General features: G+C 39.5%; 1 pseudogene; it reads right to left on the minus strand.

Annotated features, from left to right (window-relative positions):
- Positions 1-5365: 5365 nt before the first annotated feature.
- On the minus strand, positions 5366-7461 carry LOC149407990 (receptor-like protein kinase FERONIA pseudogene; annotated as a pseudogene).
- Positions 7462-14752: the final 7291 nt, after the last annotated feature.

The following is a 14752-nucleotide window of genomic DNA, read 5'->3' on the forward strand; positions in this document are numbered from 1 at the left end:
CGAAAGGAGCTAGAGAGAGAGAGGGAGAGGGGCGGCCAAAGGGTTCTAGAGAGAGAAGCTCTCAATCTCTAAAACTTTGGGATGAAAAACAATGAGAATGAAGGCTCTATCTATAGGATAATGATTACCTTCAAAATGTAGTTTCCTTTTCTCTATAGAATATCACATATTCATGAGCAAATATTATTTCCTCTTTTCTCATCTATATGGACGTCCAACATGAGCCAATTAAGGCTTTGGATTTGTTTCCTCATTTTTGCTGCTCTCTCTTGGCCGAAAATACACTTGCTTCTAGAAGCAAATTTGTTTCCTCTTTTTCTTTTGGCAAGTATCTTCATACATTAATGAACAAAATAAACTATATTTCTCTCTATACTATGGACGAAATTAAGGCTCTAGAACATGCTTCTAGATGTTTCTTCATTTGTTCATGATAACATAAGAAAAGCCCATTAAGATTTTCAAGTAAAATTCCATGAAATGAAATTAATCCTCAAGGCCCAAGTAACTTATTATGGCCGAATGACTTGATTCATTTGTCATCATATGACAATGTCAAAAAAACTTATTTATTGACATTCATTCCATCCTATGTCCAAAACGACAAAATTACCCTTTAGACAATTTTCGTAAAAGTTGTCTAGTTCTTGTTTGGACTTAGCTTCTAGTTTAACTAATCCTACTCGATATGACTTCTGATAGTGACCTCATGGATCCAAATAAACAAAGCTTGAGCTAACATACTTGGACTCAAAAGTTCACAACCTTTTCCAAGTTTAGCTTAATGTCAACTGACTCCACTAAAGAGTTGACACTGAGAATCTCTCGGTTCAAATGAATTTATTTTCCACTCAAGAATTCAACTTAGTTGTGATGAGTGGATCCACTGAATATTATCTATGTTTACCCTTCATGAATATCATCAGCTAGTCGGGATTTACAAAATTACCATTTTACTTTTCTAGCTGTTATTTCCTCAACTCATTTGTCACTTGTGAATAAGTTAGAAACAATGTATTGACGAGGAGCTAACAAGTCGCATTGATTCATCCAAAAGAGTTAAGACTCAATTTGGACACTGGCCAGTTCATTTATTCACATTCCAAGGAATAAAGCATGAAGTGATATACATTGCATTTCAGCAATCTTGTACACGAATTCCATATCTATGAGAGATCTTCACAAAGTTACTCATGACATCTTCATAACTTAGTACTTCACCAATAGGTCTTGTTCATAATCACATAGTGAATCAAAACTCTAACTTTCTCAAATGAGAATACGTAAGCCATGAAACGACATGTCTCATTTCAGGATTGAGGTAAGTATGATGCAATTCATACGTAGTGACTTCGAAACATAAGAGGTTAAATGGTTTGTTCTTATTCTATCTCTAGAAGTGCACTGGTCAATTTGGTACCTTCAGAAGATACCTAGAAGAACTATAGAGTCTCCAACTCTCAATGTCCCATAACCAAACATCATAGATTCTTCTAACAATCATATGGGATCAATAGTCCTTTGATCCTTAGATTGCGAATATGTTGTTTTAAGCAAACCATGAAGAGTTTGTTCATGCAAATCTACATTTGTCTCTTGATATGTAGTTAGGTTTGTTTAAGGACTAGAGACTATAGATTATCATAAAGCTTCAAACAGACAAGGAAGAATGAATGAACGTTTCAAATTTTATTAATAATACAGCATTTACAAGCAAGAGTCTTCGTGAGACTTTATTACATCAAATGTACATAAGTAAAGACTACTACTCTTCTTGTGGGCACTATTGACAATAAACTCACACTTGACTCAAAGAAGATGTGAGTAGCCCTTCATGCCTAATCCCTCCCGATGCTGGTCGAAGACCTTGTTCGCAAGGGCCTTTGTGAATGGATCTGCCAGGTTGTCCACCGTTGAGATCTTCTTCTCCTCCACGTCTCCGAGCTGCACGATCTCTCGAATCAAATGGTATTTCGTCGCAATATGTTTAGAGCGCTTATGGATTTGAGGTTCCTTTGAGTTAGCAACAGCTCCACTATTATCACAATAAAGAGTCATGGGCTCGTCGACGTTTGGAACGACTTCTAAATACTTAAGGAATTTTCTAAGCCATACAACCTCCTTGGATGTTTCACAAGAAGCCACATATTCTGCTTCCATTGTGGAGTTAGCAAGGAAAGATGTCTTAATACTCCTCCACACAACAGCTCCGCTATTAAGGATGAACACAGATCCCGAAGTGGATTTCCTGGAATCCTTATCCGCTTGAAAATCGAAGTCGGTATATCCCGTCATAGTCAGGTCAGTACCTGAATATGTAAGCATCAAGTTCCTAGGTCTCCGAAGATACTTAAGAACATGCTTAACAGCAATCCATTGCTCGGGTCCAGGGTTGGATTGAAAACGGCTAACTACGCCAACTGCAAAGCAGATATCTGGCCTAGTGCAAAGCATAGCATACATGAGACTTCCTACGGCTAAGGCGTAAGGAATTTTTCTCATGTCCTCAATCTCTTGTGCAGTCTTGGGAGACTAGTCCTTAGAGAGTGAGACTCCATGCCTAAAGGGTGTTTGGCCCTTCTTAGAGTCTTGCATCGAGATGCGATCCATCACCTTATCAATATAAGATGCTTGAGAGAACGACAAAGTCTGGTTCTTCCTATCTCGAAAGATTTGGATCCCCAGAATGTATGCGGTTTCTCCTAGATCCTTCATATCGAATTGCTTTGCTAGCCAAATCTTAACCTCAGATAACATACCCACATCATTACCTATGAGTAATATACCATCGACATACAGTTCCAAAAACTCAACTTTGCCTTCGTGTATTAACTTGTAAACACATGGCTCATCTATTGACTGTTCAAAGCCGAAGCTTTTCACAGTTTCATCGAATCTAATATTCCATGACCTAGATGCTTGCTTTAGTCCATAAATGGACTTAAGTAACTCACATACCTTGGTCTCTTGACTTTTATCCACGAAACCGTCTGGTTGAGCCATATAAATGCGCTCGTCAAGATTGCCATTCAGGAATGTAGTCTTGACATCCATTTGCCAAATCTCATAATTGAGAGCTGCAGCTATGGATAGAAGTATGCAGATGGATTTAAGCATCGCGACCGGAGAGAAGGTTTCTTCATAGTCAATCCCTTCTTTTTTGGTATAACCCTTAGCCGCTAGTCGTGCTTTGAACGTCTCGACGTTCCCATCCGGACCCCTTTTCTTCTTGTATATCCACTTACACCCTACGGGTTTAATCCCTTCCGGGAAGGTCTACAAGTTTTAAGACTTTGTTAACATACATCAATTGCATTTCAACTTTCATGGCGTCAAGCCAAAGGTTTGATTCAGAACAAGCCATCGCTTGGCTATAGGAAATAGGATCATCCATGTCAGAGACGGCTACGAGAGTGTCTCCATTAGACATGTACCTATCAGGCTTTTGAGAAGCCCTCCCACTGCATCGAAGTACTACTTGACGAGGTTCTGATGAGTTAGGTTATGTTTTAGTTGGGGTAAGAACAGCTCTTACAGATGTGGTAGAAGCATTCTCACCCAACTTTTCTTCGAGCACAATTTTGCTTCTAGGTTTTACATCTTTCATAAAGTCCTCCTCAAGGAAAAGAGCGTTCGTGCTAACAAAAGTCTTGTCGTCCTCGGGACTATAGAATGTGAAACCTTTAGTTTCCTTTGGATATTCAACGAATAGACACAATTCTAACCTACTAGCCAACTTGCTAGTCTTTTACCTTAGCACATGTGCAGGGCAACCCCAAATTCGGATGTGGCCTAGATTTACTTTACGGCCAGTAGATCGTTCATAAGGAGTATCGGCAACCGTTTTAGACGGAACTTGGTTTAGAATGTAGGTTGCTGTTTCGAGGGCATATCCCCAAAAGGAAAGAGGGAGTAATGAGTAACTCATCATTGATCTAACCATCTCCATCAGAGTTCGGTTTCTTCTCTCTGACACTCCGTTTTGTTGAGGTGTGCCAGGTGCTGTAAGCTGAGAAGTGATACCTTCTTCTTTAAGAAAGTCATCGAACTCTCCAGACATATAGTCACCACCTCGATCGGATCGAAGGGTTTTGATCTGTTTGCCAGTTTGCTTTTCCACTAAAGCCCTAAAGACCTTAAATACGTTAAAGGTCTCAGATTTTTGTTTGAGCAAATAGACAAAACCGTATCTTGAGTAATCATCGGTGAAGGTAACGAAGTATTCGTATCCTCCCCGTGCATGTGTACTGAGCGGACCATGTACATCAGAATGTACAAGTTCCAGCAACTCGGTGGCTCTTCGACCCTTAGCAGTGAAAGGTCGCTTAGTCATTTTTCCTTCTATACAAGATTCACAAGTAGGTAGTGAACCTATTGCATAGGCTTGGAGTGGACCGTCCCTCACAAGTCTCTTAATCATGTCTAGACTGATATGACCAAGTCTTAAGTGCCAGAGATATGTTGATTTTATTAGATTAGAGGAATCAGAAAGTTTGATCCTCTTTGGCTCCCTAACTAGATCGTTATCTGTTTCAGTGTCTAAACGAGAAGGTTCCGTGGGATAAATGTAAAAGAGAGCATTCTTCACACATGCATCAGTGACAAAAGAATTTGAAAAAAAAATACGAAATCCATTCTTTATAGCAGCAATATCATTGGAAGATTTATATTTGGATTTGGGTGACTGTAAATATTGTTGTCAATATTTTGATTTTTTTGTTTGTTGAATGAAAGTTTAAACGGTAGTGATCCACTAAAATATAATTTATGTTGTCAACAAGGTAAAGTTAAATTACCTTTACTGTAAGATAGTTATCCTATACTAAATCGTTTGTTAGAGTACTACGACGGACCAGTGTATACTACAAAAGCGAATCGCACATTGAACTCAATGTTAGCTTTTACATTTTTTTGTAGCAAATATAGATTTATACATAAATAGGTCCCATGGTCCATATATATTTAAAATTTGTGGTCAATTGCATCATTTATTGGGATCTTTTATTACCTACTAATGACAAGCCTCCAAAATTTGCACAGCTATATATGCATGACACATAGAATGAAATCTAAAACAGAATGTCAACACTTTCATTTGATGACTCTTCAAGATTAACTATGGAATCGATTATTCAAAAATTACTTCATATGTTAGATGAAACAAATATAATAGTTAGAATTTCCAGAACTATAAGAAATACATATAAAGAAAAAAAAATATTCCATGTATAAGACTTCGACTTTTTGGTTGTAGAAATTTTGATTCTAATCAATATGACTTACCAACATCAAATGACATTGGTGGGTTGATAGTTGGTGACATTGGAGATTATGAAAAGGGTAAAGTTATCAAGTAGAAACAAAATCAAATAATTTCCAACGAATGTTGGAATTGGAGTTCATCATGAAGATGAGCAAACAAGACGTGCTTCATGGATGGTCGGTCGGCACCATTGTTGAGCATGCAGCTGATGGTAATCTCACCGTACTTGCTCAGGCACTCCGGCGTGATCTCACCTTCCAAATTGGGGTCCACGATCTTGTCCAGCTTTCCGTTCTGGTTGCATATCTTGAACCAGTTTGCCGGGCTCACATCTGGCTGCACTCCGTCATATTGAGGATCGGCGGCCTCCCACAAAGAACCTCACACAACACCACCCTGAAAGAGTATAAGTCGGACTTCTCTGACAACTGTTGATAATGGTAGTACTCGGGGTCTACATACACGAAGCTTCCCTTCACTTGGGTGGTGACATGGTTCTTGGACATTGTGGTGGGTCCGACCCTGGAGAGCCCGAAGTCCGAGACCTTTGCGACCTACTTGTCATCTAGCAGGATATTGGTGCTCTTGAGATCGCGGTGGATGATGTCGTGCTTGGCGGTGCCGATGCAAATCGCAAGGCGCCGCCGCCATGTCATCCATGGTTTGTCGGATTTGTAAAGGTGGTCCTGAAGCGTTCCTCAGGACATGTACTCGTAGATGAGGATCATCTCGCCGTGGTCATCGCAGTAGCCGATGAGGGAGACGAGGTGGCGGTGGCAGAGGTGGGACATCATCTCGATCTCTGTCTTGAACTCACGGGCGCCCTGAGAGGATTCAGATTTCAGGCGCTTGATGGCTACAGGGATCGTGCCCTCGTCGATGTGGCCTTTGTAGGCGTTTCTGAAGCCGCCGACGCCGATGATGAAGGCATCCTCGAAGTTTTTGGTTGCGGATTTAATCTCGGATAGAGAGAAGCATCGGCAGAGGTCAGACGGGAGATTCAATGAGCCGCGGGTTTTGGAGGACTTGACGGTTGTTCCGAATGAGATCGGGCCCCACCATACGGTCCCCTCGCTCCCACCTTTCGCTGAGGTCTTGGAATTCTGCCTGCCTCGGCGGAGGAAGAACGCTCCGATTAAAGCGAGTAGAATCACGGCGGAAGCTATTCCAGCAACGATGCCTGTCGTTGCTGCTTTTCTATAGCTTTTCTAGTTCGGGCTGATATCGGGAGTTAGCACCACGGGATCTGGATTGATGCCTGCGAGGTTGTGGTTGTTGTCGCTCAGCTTGAAGATCTCGAGGCTGTTGAGAATGGCATCATTGTAAGTGGAGAAGTAGGATGGTTTGCTGGCGTGAAGAGCGAGGGTGAGGTTCTGCTTTCCGACCCCGGCTATGGCTACCATGTAGTCCTTGAAATATGGAAGGTACTTCCCGCCTGTCCACAAGATGACGTCGGCTCTCTCCTCGGCAGTCTGGTTGGCTATAAAGATCTGAAATACCCTGTCCTCGGTGGCTTTCATCTCCATTACAATCTCGCAAAAGTGAAGCCTAAGCATGTAGCGGAAGCTAGGGTCCACCGGGAACTCCCATGTCAGGTTGTAGCTCTTCATCAACGACATATCGTCCTCCCTCCCCAGCGACCTGGCATTCCTGTAGACGTCTTTTGGAGCTGTGTAGTCGTGGATCAAAGAGAAGTTAAGCCGGATGTTGTCGAGTGTAGTGGGTTTGACGTTCGTTGTATCCTGGGATTGTCAAGTACAGCCAGTCCAGTCCCCATGACCTGAACATTCCGGTGTCACGATTTGGTGGAGTCTCTCTGTCACTCCCGATGTCAAGCATGTACATCATCTCCAGAGCGGTGGCGGCGCTTCCCAGAAAGTATGTAGCGGAAGTGAAGCCTAAGCATGTAGCAGAAGCTAGGGTCCACCGGGAACTCCCATGTCAGGTTGTAGCTCTTCATCAACGACATATCGTCCTCCCTCCCCAGCGACCTGGCATTCCTGTAGACGTCTTTTGGAGCTGTGTAGTCGTGGATCAAAGAGAAGTTAAGCCGGATGTTGTCGAGTGTAGTGGGTTTGACGTTCGTTGTATCCTGGGATTGTCAAGTACAGCCAGTCCAGTCCCCATGACCTGAACATTCCGGTGTCACGATTTGGTGGAGTCTCTCTGTCACTCCCGATGTCAAGCATGTACATCATCTCCAGAGCGGTGGCGGCGCTTCCCAGAAAGTAGCGGTTTGACACCCCAATCCAGGTGAGTCCCTGGCTAGCAGTGTCGGGGGGGTGTAGTAGAGGTCGGAAGGCATGGACCCGACTTCGATCCCATTTACAAATGCCATCTTTTTCGGGACCGGAGTGAAAGTGATCTTCATTGAAGAGCCATTCACCACCACGATGTACTCCTTCACCACCGTCTCCACCGTTGCCGGAGAGCCGCTAAAGTTGGCGAGTAGGGCGTACCCACCGGCTGTCACCGAGAACGCCATTGACTCATTCAGCCTGGTCGCATAGAAGTGGAGGCGGATGAATTTTGGGCCAGGAGTGACGACCGGGACAGTGTAGCTGAACTCTGCAGTAGACACCCGAGCGGTCCGGTAAGGCATGTCATCGATGCCTCTGTCAGTATCGTCAACGGCAGAGGCAGGCGATGAGGCTGCGTTCTGGTCGTCACGCGGGGAGAACAGCCTGGAGTTGACATCGCCTTCCCATATCTGTTGGCTCCGAGAAAGCCTCGATCCTTCCGGCGAGCCACAGTCCAGGGCTATGTTGTCGGGAGGGTTATACGGCGGTGTCGTCTGTCCAAAGGCGGTGACAAGGAATAACCTGCGATGATGCGAGTAATCATTATTTCCGTGAGATAAGAGATTGACGAAGATGATGAATCATTACTATCATACCCAGGAATGGTATTTAGGAGAGAGCGTTAGCTCAAGTCACGTCAATCAAGTAATTATTACTTACTACTATGTTATATACTTGATTGACTTTACTCTATGTATACACGGATTTTGCTACTCTCTTTGTTCATATATCATTTTCTCGCGCATCAATATTCCAATAAAACAATACACGCATCGGATCGGTATTCAATAGTTTTGTTTGAGAAATTTCATTTCGTAGATTTTTAAAATGGAAAAATATCAAGATTAAATTGCCTCAAAAATTGATGTTTGAGATATCTTGAAACTTCTTCTTGTTCAATGTATGGAATACTTAATAGCATCTAGGTATATGTATCTTCTATCAGGTGCAGATTATTCAACATGGAAGAACATTTACGCTCAAATTCTCTAATTGGCCAAAAATGTATAAAACAAACCTGTCTAATTTCTGGAGGTACTGGAAGTTCTGGTGCTAATAAATCTGCCGTTTGAAGGGGCCATAACCAACCACCTGTGAAAATCGTTTCACGTTCCCAACAGATTGAAACCTTTGGACAAGCAATAGTATATAATTAAGAATATAAATAAGAAATGATCGTTCACCATCATGTCAAACACTTTACGTGCAATGACTAAATGGAGTCGATGCTACAATTATTACTCAAGTCACACATTCAGGCATTATGTCAAACATTTGATGTGCAATGACTAAATGGACAACGAAAAGCAAGGATTAGAACATGATAGGATTCCAAATAAAAATTACAATACAGCTGTAGTGCGTAAGTTATTCAAAACCCAATTGAACATATTTGCATAACAAACTATGTTAGTCGTAGAGAATATTAGCTGCGCCTATTTTAGGAATTAGCTTTAATTGTATTATTTGTTTTTATTCTGATTTTATTCTGCTGTAACTATAACAGATTTTTATTGCTTTATTTTAGGAAGTAGTTAACCTAATTGTACTCTATAAATATTTCCGATTAATGAGAATAGAATCATTCCGCTCAATACTTTTCTCTTAAACTATTCTATTAATCAGCGACTAAATAAAACGTTGACTGCCTACAGCAAAGCCAGCAAGAGTGAGAACATGAGGCAGGGGTCTGAGAGGGAGTAGTCGAACTCTAAAGAATGTGTGTGTGTGTGTGTGTGTGTTTTTTTTTTTGGAATTTCCAAGTACATCTTCATTTACTGAGTCTCTCAAAATTTAAGTATTTTAAAAAAAAAATCATTTCTAAATTTTCAGATAATTTTTACAGTTTCATTTAATTAAACAATATTAACTAAAAAAAGTTAAATCAAACTGTAAACAGTAATCACAATAATAAAAAGAATTAGTCGAATAAACGGTAAATAACAAGTAAAAACCACAAAATAAGTTATTCTCCACATAAAAATGACATATTCTTTTAATAAGAGTAAGAAGTGGGTAATTATCAGCGCATCATGTGATTCCAACTGAAAATCGTAATATAGTTTTAACCTGTAACCAAAGTGGATATTTTTGCATAACGATTTAGTTTATTACATTAAGATCTTGAAATTTCAATGAGAAACTTTAGTCTTATTAAGTTGGTATTTTCTAAAATATATATTATTAATTAGCATTTGATAATGCATTTATAAATGAATGTATGTAAATAGAACAAAGTCAAGATTCTAGATTAGGGGAGATAATATACAGGAAAAAAAAAAAGGAAGAAGAAGTTAAGGAGGGTTAATTTATAAATATTTAAGGTAAAAATAAAAAATAAAAATTGAGCAAAAAGTGCAAAAAAAAAAAATGAAGGGGGTTATAGCACTCTTTGACCAATGGCTGCTTTCGTGGTTGTATGTAAAGATTACTTTTTGAAGAAATGAATAAAAAAAAATAGTTCTATTTACTGATCATCTTACAATCTATATAGACAATTTTTATTTTTCTCTTTTTTCTATATGAGAATCATTTGATAATTGTACTTGTATAGACTATTTATAATGATTCATAAGACATGAAAAATAGGTGGGTGTTATAAAATACAACCTATAGATTATTAAACAAACTATTATAAGTAATATGTAATGGAGACAAAGGTGGATGTGATAGCTTGAATGTATAAATAGCTAAAGAAAGATGAGAGGAAACAAGAGTGAATTTCTTCTATCGGGGATCGATTTTACAAAGTGAGAAGTATGCCTTTTATAGGCAATGTTACATATGATGAAGATAACAAGTGGTAAAAGTTATTTACAAGTGTAGAGCGTAACTTGTAGGAGCATGATAACTTGAATGAGTATTCCATATCATTCATAACACTCCCCCTTGGGATACTCATCATGCTGACGTGTTTATATGTTGCCTCGTAAAAAAAAGCCTTACTAGGAAAAACTCAGTGGGATAAAAACCTTAGTAAGGGAAAAAGAGTACAGCCACGTAAAACTCCCTCTCATGCTGACATGTATGACATCTTCATAAGTTTTGTAGTTTACGCATCCCAATGTCATGGACATGTTTTTTGAACAGTGAAGTGGGGAGAGCCTTTGTAAGGAGATCTGATGAGTTATCGCATGAATGAACATACTGGATATTGAGAACATTTTTCTTTTCTAACTCCTGAGTAAAAGAAAAGAACTTTGGAGGGATATGCTTTGTTCTGTCACTTTTGAAAAATCCTTCTTTCATTTGAGCGACACAAGCGTCATTGTCTTCATAAAGCGTGATTGGATCATCGATTGATGGAAGACCACTTGTGGCTCTGATGTGTTGCTTCATGGATCTCAGCCACACACACTCGCGACTTGCTTCATGCAATGCAATGATCTCAGCGTGATTTGATGATGTCGCAACAAGTGTTTGTTTCTGGGAACACCAAGAAATTGTAGTCCCTTCACACGTGAACACATATCCAGTTTGAGATCTCCCTTTATGTGGATCTGATAAATAACCTACATCTGCATAGCCAATCAAAACTGGTTTCGTATTGTTAGGGAAAAACAATCCTAAATCAATTGTTCCTTGGAGGTAACGAAACACATGCTTGATACTGTTCCAGTGTCTTTTTGTAGGAGCTGAGCTAAATCTTGCTAATAAATTAACAGAAAATGCTATGTCAGGTCGAGTACAATTAGCAAGGTACATTAGAGCTCCAAAAGCACTGAAATATGGTACTTCTGGACCGGGAATCTGTTCAGATTCTTCACATGGACGAAATGGGTATTTTTCCACATCAAGGGATCTAACGACCATTGAGGTACTTGATGGATTTGATTCATCCATATTGAATCGCTTTATTACTTTTTTGTATAATTTGATTGATGCACAAATATGCCACTTTGTATGTGCTCAATTAGCAAACCAAGACAATACTTTGTTTTCCCAAGGTCTTTCATTTCAAACTCTTTCTTTAAGTCTGAGATTATTTCAAGAATCTCTTCATTTGTCTCAATAATGTTCAAATCGTCAACGTAGACATCAATAATTACACATCCGGATGTTATTTTCTTGATGAAGACGCAAGGACAAAGAGGGTTATTGAAATATCCCTTTTGTAGTAGATATTCACTTAAGCGATTGTACCACATACGTCCGGATTGCTTCAATCCATATAATGATCTTTTTAATCTGATTGAATATCTCTCTCTTGGTTTTAAACTTGATGCTTCAGGCATTTTGAATCCTTCGGGGATTCTCATGTAAATTTTAGTATCAAGCGATCCATATAAATAGGCTGTAACAACATCCATGAGGTGCATATTTAGTTTCTCATGAACCGCTAGACTGATCAAGTATCTGAACGTAATTCCATCCATAATGGGAAAATAAGTTTCCTCAAAATCAATCCAGGCCTCTGAGGAAAACCTTGTGCAATAAGGCGAGCCTTGTATCTGACAATCTCATTTTTCTCGTTTCTCTTTCGTACAAATACCCATTTGTATCCAACATGCCTTACATCTTCAGGTGTAAGTACAATAGGTCCAAAAACCTCACGCTTGTTAAGTGGGTCTAATTCAGCCTGAATTGCATTTTTCCATTCAGCCCAGTCGTGTCTATTTTTACATTCAGTAATAGAGCGTGGTTCAGGATCCTCATTTTCGTCCATAACATCACATGCTAGATTATAAAAAAATGCATCATTCATTTCTTCATTTCGATTCCAACTTATACCGGTATTGGCATAGTTAATCGAGATTTCTAGATTTCCCTCGTTGTGTATTTCTTCAGGAATACATTCCTCCATTTTGGGATCATCCTTTTTCTCTGGTCCTTTTTTTCCGGGGATTTTTATCCTTGGAACCGAATGGTCTTCCACGCTTCAGGCGTGTTGTAACTTCATGAGTGACTTTACTTTCGAATTTCCCTTTTGGGATTTCAATTTGCGCATGAGTATTTTCAGCTGGAATGTGTGATTTAGTCACTCTTTTTGTGTCTACAAATGCATCAGGAAGTTGATTTGCCATACCTTGTAAATGTACAATTCTTTGAACTTCTCCTTCACAGTCTTTTGTGTAAGGATCAAGATGCAATAATGTTGGTACAGACCAAGTAATTTCCTTTTCTAGTTGTTTTCGTTCTCCCCCTAATGCTGGAAAGTTTTCCTCATCAAAGTGACAACCAGCAAAACGTGCTGTGAAAACATTACAGTTTGATGTTCAAGATATCTCACAATATAGGAACTTTCAAAACCTAAACAAATTCCAAGTCTCCTCTGTGGCCCCATCTTTGTTCTTTGGGGTGGTGCAATGGGCACATAGATAGCGCAACCAAAAATTCTTAGGTGAGATATATTAGGTTCTTGACCAAATGTAATTTCTAGCGGGGAGAACTTATGATATGCACTTGGTCTTATGCGAATTAATGCCGCAACATGTAATATTGCATGACCCCATATTGAAGTAGGGAGATTTGTTCTCATTATTAATGGTCTAGCAATAAGCTAGAGACGCTTGGTCAATGATTCAGCTAGACCATTTTGTGTATGTACATGGGCAACGGGATGTTCAACAACAATCCCAACTGACATACAATAATCATCAAAAGTCTGAGACGTGAATTCACCAGCGTTGTCAAGTCTGATTTTCTTGATTGTATGATCAGGAAATTGAGCTCGCAATTTTATTATTTGAGAAAGTAATCTAGAAAAAAACCATATTACGAGTGGATAACAGACATACGTGTGACCATTTGCTCGAGGCATCTATCAATACCATGAAGTATCGAAATGGTCCACATGGCGGGTGAATAGGCCCACATATATCACCTTGAATACGCTCAAGGAACATAGGGGATTCATCTTTAACTTTAACCGGTGAGGGTCTTATGATTAGCTTTTCAAGAGAACAAGCTTTGCATGGGAAAATACCTCATTGAGGGATCTTTTGGTCCTTCAATGGATGCCCATGTATATTTTCGATAATTCTTCGTATCATTATTGAACCAGGGTGGCCCAGCCGATCATGCAACGTAGTTAGTATTGAAGGATTGGCAACTACCAGATTCGATTCGATTGTATTTATATGAGTGTAATGCAATCCAGTTGGAAGCCTTGACAGTTTTTCCAATATATATTTCTTTCCAGCTTTAACTGCTGTAATATATAAATATTTCATGGTAACTTCAGTGAAAGACTGAGTGTCGAATCCATGAGAATATATGTCTTTTGAACTCAAAAGATTCCATTTGGATCTTGGTGAAAATAAAAGCGTTGTTTATTGTAATCTTTGTGCCATTTGGAAGAGTGAAGTGTGCCATGCCAATTCCCTCGATTAGGTCTACGAAACCTGATATTGTATTCACAACGGTTCTTGTTTGTTTTATTTTTGAGAAAAACTTTTTATCCTTCAAGATAGTATGCATTGTTCCATTATCAAATATGCAAATTTCTTCGATACTATCTTCGTGGTTGGTTTCACAATTAGCTTTATCCGTGTCAAAAACTTCAAAATAAAAACAAACCAAAGGTCGATAAGAAAATATCATTAATTAGGAAAAAAAACATAGTTAGGCTATTACACATGGAAGCATTCATATTACAAATTATAAGAAAACATTCGTACGTAAGATATTACACATTGCATAGGAAAATACAACACAACACCGGACCGTCAAGCTTCATTCCCAACTGGGGTTTACATAACCTCTTTCATTCTCCACCATCTGCTAGTTCAGCAGTGTCAATGATTACGTCAATGAAATCATCATTGAAGTCAGATGCGTCGAGGTGAGTGGAGTCATCATGGTCAATATAATTGACCTCTTTCCCTTTCTCCTTTTCATATGCTTGATAAAGTTTGCATAAGTGCTCCGGGACTCGGAAAATCTGTGACCAGTGCCCTTTGGTGATAAGAGTTTTCATGATTCTTTGAAGAATCGGCGTCTTTCCCCTTTTTGTGGGGATTTTCGGGATTCTTTTCCTCTCGATGTTTCTTGTGGTTATTGGTGGTCTTATTTGGAGGTCATTGAAATAACCACCTCGACCACGACCTCTTCCACGACCTTGGCCTTGCTCACGATCCTGAAAATAGTTCTCATATTCGGGTTCATCGGAGTTGACAACATTTGCTTCAGGAAACGCTTTTGAGCCAGTTGGACGGGACTGATGATTTTTAATCAACAACTCATTATT

This window comes from Urtica dioica, chromosome 1 (assembly GCF_054948205.1).
Source record: "Urtica dioica subsp. dioica isolate 48M chromosome 1, U.dioica_male_clone48M_v1_H2, whole genome shotgun sequence".
Classification (NCBI taxonomy): Eukaryota; Viridiplantae; Streptophyta; class Magnoliopsida; order Rosales; family Urticaceae; genus Urtica; species Urtica dioica.